Below are 7,153 nucleotides of genomic sequence, written 5' to 3' on the forward strand. Positions count from 1 at the left end.
CAACCATAAATGGTCGATGCAAAAGCATTCATGAATATTGATGTACATGTGTATCTTTCGCCACACCAATCAGTCTCTCTGTCTTTAGATGTCTAGTCAATCAGTGTCAAGAGTCAGTGTATTAACTCTCTCGTTCGTCACTCGCATTCGGGCAGCTGCAGTTGAAGGAGAATGATAGCCATGAACGGACTTTTACTGTTTTATTTCCCTGTTTTCGGACGTCTTGAAGTTATGTGTGTAACCCAAAACAACCATAAACTACTTCATTAAACCTTCCTGTGTATCGTAAAGTCAGTCACCTGTGGTTAATGTTTACCACACAATGCAGCGGGCCATCTCCCAGTTAACCAGTATAAATAGTTTTTACATCACACACTCAATATCTACAATACAATTAACACTGTATTCGTTTATATTTTTCATATTTACTCCAAAATCCAGCACACAGGTGTTTCTCTAGGCCTAATTATACACAGTGGGTGCAGGTGGTGAAGATGAGCCAGTGAGGTGACTGGAGAAGTCAGTGTGTGTGCCACCGCGGTGTCTCCAGTGTCTCTGCTCTTGACAACACAGTCGTGTTTACTGTAGCGATTTTACACACATAAACTACATGGAAACTTAACTCATACCTGGTGATATATGCACAGTATAACGAAATATTAAAATCTTTTAATGCTCTGCCCTGCAAATATGTTTTATTTACGTTTGTTTAAGTTAAGTTATTTAATATCATCTTGGATTTCTACAATCGATGATGACCATTTCATCAGTTATTTAACGTGGCTGAGGTGAAAATGAATCAGTATATTCACGCTTAGCTAATATAGGAGAAAGGCAAGCCAGACTTTGCAGAATCCTGCCACCTGCCACATCCTGACATCATTCATTTCAGCAGCTGCTGCGCTGCTCCACACTCTCCTTTGCGCTCCGGGTGAGACAGCGCTGATGAAATGTTGAGCGGACTTTAAGATCTGAGTTGGCTTATCTTTTCAAATTGAAAGATGTTTATGGAATAGTTATAGCTCACTATAAGCCCAAATACAGATAACACTGCTGGTTTGAGTGTTCATGATAACGTGGATCTATAATTAGGCCTAATCTTTGACATTAAGTGAAATTAAACATGTGAGAGGATTATTATGGCCTACAATCTGGCTTCAATTCACCACCTCACCATCTGCGTCGTCGATTTCCGTCTCCAAAATGTTGGTACGCATGGGCCAAAGTTTACGTACAGGTGTGCACATTGTCCCGTCAACTTTGTGTTTATAGATCACAACTTTTGCGTGGGTACGCCTCTTTCAGGCCCCGTTCTGTGCGCACGGTTATAAATGAGACCCCAGGTCTTTGGCAGGAAAAACATTTTCAAGCAATGATTTTATTGTCAAGCACAGTCCTGATTTCATGTTTTTAACTGAAACTTGGGTAGACCAAGAAAAACAATGCATCTGTTCTTATCAAGTCAGCCCATCCCAACTTCAAATTTCATGAATGAAGCTAGAGTGCATAAGAAAGGAAGCTGAGTTGCCATTTTGTTAAATGATTCACTCCAATGGAAGCAGATTGTTTCTTTTGAATATGTGAATCTTCAGTTGAATTCCTCCTCTCGAGCCATGTTCCTAAATATCTACAGGCCACCTAAATACTGTACAATTTTTGATGACTTTACTGAACTGCTGTCTATAATCTGTACTGACTTTGACTATGTAGTTATTGTTGGTGATTTTAACATCCATGTTGACAGCCCTATGGACAGAGAGACTAAAGAACTGTATTGTGTTCTTGATAGGTATGGACTAAATCAGCATGTGACAGAGTCCAAACACAACAAGGGGCACACTCTGGATTTAATCATCTCTAAGGGTCTGAACATTTCGAAGGTTGTGGTGACTGATGTCGCTCTCTCTGATCATCCTTGTGTTTTCTTTGAGAGCACTATCTCTGTGCACACAAATGTTCAAGCAGAGGTAATCACAAAACAGTATGGGCCCTATCTTGCACCCAGCGCGAAGCGGCGCCAAGCGCAGCGGAAGTGTCTTTGTTAGTTTAAGACCGACACAGTTGTCGTTTTTTTCTGTCCAGCGCCCACATTGTTAAAATAGGAAATGAACTTGCACCAGTCAGAGCGCCCGTGGGCGTGTTGGTCTAAAAGTAAGGTCCAGGTCCATTGTTGGCGCATTGCTTTCTTGAGGCAGCAGACAGCGATTGCGCTATTGAACAACAAAAACCTGGTCTAAAGTCAATGGCGCAATGTTTCACTGTTATTTTAAGGGCGCATTATCCAGATAGTGAAATGCGCATACATAGGCGGATGCACAACATACACTCTGCCTGTTACACACACAGGACGCGCAGCAGCGTACAAACATGCAAAATATTACAAATAAAAGGATTACAATGTGAAAGAATATTATTGTGTATATCAGCATATTTTAAAAAATACACGTCATAATGGTTAGGCGTACAATTTATCAGAATTAACTAATCGAATTAATGACAGATAAAATTGTCTAATTATTTGACCAAATCGTGGCAATACATGAAGGTATTAAAACAGGTGGCCAACAACGGATCAGACACAAATCAACTTTCCTGCTACATCAATACATGAGGACATAAGGAACACATGAGGAAATAAATGAGGTGAAAACAATGATTAAACTAAAGAAGGAAATAAATCTGCACAGCTTCTAGCTGCTGCCAGCAGCAGGATCAGCACTTTGGAGAGCTGATCAAGTCCTGATACCTGTGTTAATGATTCTTTATATGATTAAAATTAACGATTTAATTTTTGAACAATATTTAACAAATATTCTCATTTTTGAGAGTACAGTGATCAGGTTTTCATACTTTGAACAATTAAAACCCCACCGATTTGACCTGTTACTCCATGACTGAACAAAACGATTTTAAAGAAACCAAAGCTGTAGTTATAATAATAATAAAATACATTCACAACAAATAAATAAACAGGATCTTAAACTGGTGGTCTGGGGTTGGCCACGGGAGGGTTCAGGAGCAGCGGGGGCCAGTGTGCTTGTTATGGATTGTGCACTTTCACTTTGCACACGAGCAGATCCTTTTCCTTTGCAGAGAAGCGGTCCTTCTCTCTACTTGGCAAATGCGCCATCATAATAGCAATCCACCAAGGTGCAAGCGCACCTGGCTCTTAAAGGGAATGGGAGATGACACCGTGATTGGTTTATTGCATGTTACGCCGAAAACACACCCATGATTAATTAGGAGACTATGGACAACTCCCTTTGAACCATGTGCCTGGCGCATTGACCATTTTTCCGCCATTAAAATAGCAAAAGTGGATGTGGATACACCCTAAATGCACTTGCGACCGTGCACTTTAGATCATTAAAATAGGACCTCATATCACTGATAACACCAGTGAAATATTTATTCAGGTCCTCTCTTCCACACCCGCCCTCTCTCAGTCAAAGAGCTTGTAGATACTTTCAATTCTAAAAATAGAGCCGCAAGCGGTAATTCATGGTTCCACACCTTTTTGCGCTTAACAGAAGGGAGCAGCCCAATTGTCGAAAATTAAAGCCGCAAGCAAAAACGAGTGGGTTTCAGGCTTCACAAAGGTGAGCAAAGTCACTTCAGTTAGTTTAACTGTTTAAGGAAGGAGTGAGACTAATCACACACTTTTTTAATAATCAGAAAGCCTGCAGCATTTCAATAATTGCACACTCAAAGTTTCACCATTGATCGCCCTTCATCGGATTTGAATGGAACTCAGTGTGTATGTTCAGAAGATAACGTGGGATGTCTCCAGTGAGTTTAATCAGGATTACTTAAAGGCATCTTTAGGTATGAGCAAATATGTGATGGACGGGTCCACTTTTTAGTGCTGTCCACCAGGTTTTCAGATACATGCTTGTAGCATTTGTGGCACCCCCTATGGGTCTGGCTCAAAATGCTTTGGTAGCCCTATTCCCAAACATGGCATGAAGTTACCTACCAAGATGACTGGACAAATGCTTAATGGGCCCATATTTGCTAAGCCCCACCCACTGCGAAGATTTTTGGTTGACTGCAGCCATGTTTTTTGACTGATCTTGCTCATTTATAACAGAAATATGTATCTCCATCCCACAAGAGTGTATACCAAAAATGGTATTGATTGAGTAAAAATCCAAAAAGGAGATGTTATATTACTGTTTTTGCATTATGCAAATGAGCAAAAAATCCATCATCAATGACATTTATGGTCCAAGAGACTTATTTGTGGAGCAAATTGAGTGTGACTAGTGTGTGTAATTTCAAGTCAGTCGGATTTACGATGTGAGGGGTGTGGCCTTTCCAAAATTGAACATTTGGGCCTCAATTGTAGCACCACAATCTGGCCGACTGGGCTCATATTCCTTGAGAAGCACATGCATGTTGTTTCCATTTATTGGGCCAAGTTTCCTGGTTTTTGGTCATTCCAGCTCACGACAATTTGAACTGCGATAGAAGACAACTAATAATAATTAAAGCTGCAAACAGCGATTAACGGGCCCTCGCACCTCGCGCAAGTTGGAGGGAGCAGCAGCTGTCGTATCAATGTTGTAGATCTCTTTACACAGCTCTTAATTTTCAGGATTATCAGAAACTGTTTGAATAAAATATTATCTCTGGTGTGCAGTACGTAGTGCTGAATATGACTTATAAGAAATTGTGTATACATTTGATGAACTATGCATCATTTATGCCTTGATTCCTGTTGCACGTAGGCAATACTACATAAGTGAAATATTAATGCAGCCATACATTTACCAGTGGGCAACTGACACGGATATACATTTTCATGAATATTGGACATTGCATGTAGGAGATAACTATCACTTCCTGTGTCCATTATGTGGCGCTAGAGAACACCAACTAATCATTTTTCTGTATACTGTGTAGACCGCATCATGTAAATTTCATGTAAATCCGATGATGTTTGTCACATAAAGCTGATTTCCTTTTGTCAGTAGGTGGCACTATGACTATGACTCATTGTTGATATGTGGATGTGTTCAGGCCTGAGGCCTGCACAATGAAGCAGAATTTGGAGTTAGTGAGGTTACTTCAGGTTTAAGTCTGGGTTTTCAGTCCTACGATGGTGGTTTACTTCTTAATGAGGTACATCACCATGGCAACTTACGCTGAACAGCTAACCTGCTCCGGAGCAGGTTATGTTCGAGATAATAGATCAGCGGGTATAAAAGCACCGCCTACTGACCAATCAGTTCTCCTGGAAAGTGGCATCACCATTTGTAGGAGATCCTGTAGAGCTTGGTGCGCGGATTGTGAGAGGATCGCTTAGAAGGGCAAGAGTGTTCAGGGACTGGCAAGATCTGCTGGCTCTCCCTGATGATCTCTTATATGAGAGATACAGATTCTCATCGGAGGGGATGAGATATCTGCGTCAGCTGCTGCAACCATATGTTGCAAGTGCAAGGTGGCACGAGCTCTAACAGAGCTACTGGACGAATTTGTCATGTTCCCCGGCCACGTGCCCACGCAGTCCATAAAAGACGGCTTTTATAACATAGCAGGTAAGTTAGACATTAACCTATTTGACATTTGACATTATTTAACCTATGACATATACTGTTGTATATTAAATGCAGCCTACTCCTTTCATAGGGTCCCCAGAGTGATTGGTGCCTTTGACTGCACACACATTCCGATCTCTGCACGTTTGGGTGAGGATGAGACGAATTATGTAAATCGCAAATCATTATCTATCTATCTATCTATCTATCTATCTATCTATCTATCCATCTATCTAGTCATACTAGCCATACTACCACATTGCTTGCATGGACACTAAGGGTTTGTAGGAAATGCAGCAGCTTGGATAATTAAATGTTATTCCCTTTTAGCACATTCACACAGCACAGGTGTCACAGTTGGAGTATCTTTCTCTCCACCATGGTGTCATTTCACATGCAAATGGATGCTACCTTAATGCTGTTATTGGAAGTATGATCAACCCCAAATGCTTTTGCAGATGACTTGTGACCATCAGTGTATGGTCACCAGTGTGGAGGCAAAGTGGCCTGGGTCCGTCCATGACACCCGGATCTTCAAGGAGTCTGCACTGTGCCACAGATTTGAGGAGGGTATGGCAACCTTACATTGAATATTATATTTTGTTATGTTCTTTAGACTGCATTTTGTGATACTGATCATGGCAATATTCCCATTTATCTTCAGGGATGTTCAGTGCTCCTGAGTGACAGGGGGTACACCTGCCAGCCCTTTTTGATGACCCCTTATCCTGACCTTGCTGCAGGCCCACAAAGTCAGTGTCACCCTTACCAAGACCAGGGTCATGATTGAGATGACTTTTGGCATGCTTAAGGCCCGCTTTAACTGCTTACGTGGGCTCAGGGTGGCCCCAGACCGGGCTTGTAGGATCATCTCGGCCTGTGTAGTGCTACAGAACATAGCTACCATACGAAGGGAGAGGGCCCCCCCTGTTAGCCTACAACCCCCTGATATATTAGATCCTATCACCCTTGACTACTCTACTGGCAGAGCTGTGAGAGAGGCCATCACACAGCAATTCTTTACATAGACAAGCAGGCCTCTTTTTCTTTTAATTTAGTCTTAATTCATTCTTATTTAATGAGGCTATCTTTTGTTCTCCTGTTCCTGAAAAAGAAAAAAAAGGAGGACTACATTTTAGTCAGATTGCTTCCCATACCTGGAAATGTATACAGGAACTATACTTTACTGAATTACCTTCTTCGTGTACTCTAGTTTTTCAACCTTGAGTTTCACTTTTTTTTATCATGTATCTTTTGTACTCAATATCAAGCTTTTTGTACTCAATATCAAGCTTTTTGTACTCAATATCCAGCTCTAGGGTCCTCTTATAGAGAGACCTCACATTGTCTGCTTCAACCTGAAATAAATAAACACATACAGTTGCTTTAACAGTTAAGCATTGTCCCTTTGCAAGGCTCACTTGAAGAAGGTGCAAATGTCACATTTGACTACCCTGTATAAATTAAGGTTAATTCATTACCACTTGTGATCCTCCTGGCCTAGAAGTGGAGGCCACAGGTTCAGGGGATGAAGATTTCCCTCTTCCTGCAAAATCATCAGAGCAATGGATGCAATCGATTCATTTTAGGATAGAGAGCACTTGAAGCAGTTA

At 41.2% G+C, this 7,153-nt stretch overlaps 1 long non-coding RNA gene across 1 annotated transcript; it reads left to right on the forward strand.

The window, feature by feature from the left end:
- The first annotated feature begins 1,730 nt into the window (after positions 1–1,730).
- LOC137182439 (uncharacterized) lies at positions 1,731–6,937 on the forward strand. The gene is made up of 3 exons (XR_010928332.1): positions 1,731–5,690; positions 5,999–6,110; positions 6,205–6,937. It is a non-coding gene; the product is annotated as an uncharacterized lncRNA (long non-coding RNA).
- The last annotated feature ends 216 nt before the right edge of the window (positions 6,938–7,153 follow it).

Source organism: Thunnus thynnus, chromosome 5 (assembly GCF_963924715.1).
Source record: "Thunnus thynnus chromosome 5, fThuThy2.1, whole genome shotgun sequence".
NCBI lineage: Eukaryota > Metazoa > Chordata > Actinopteri > Scombriformes > Scombridae > Thunnus > Thunnus thynnus.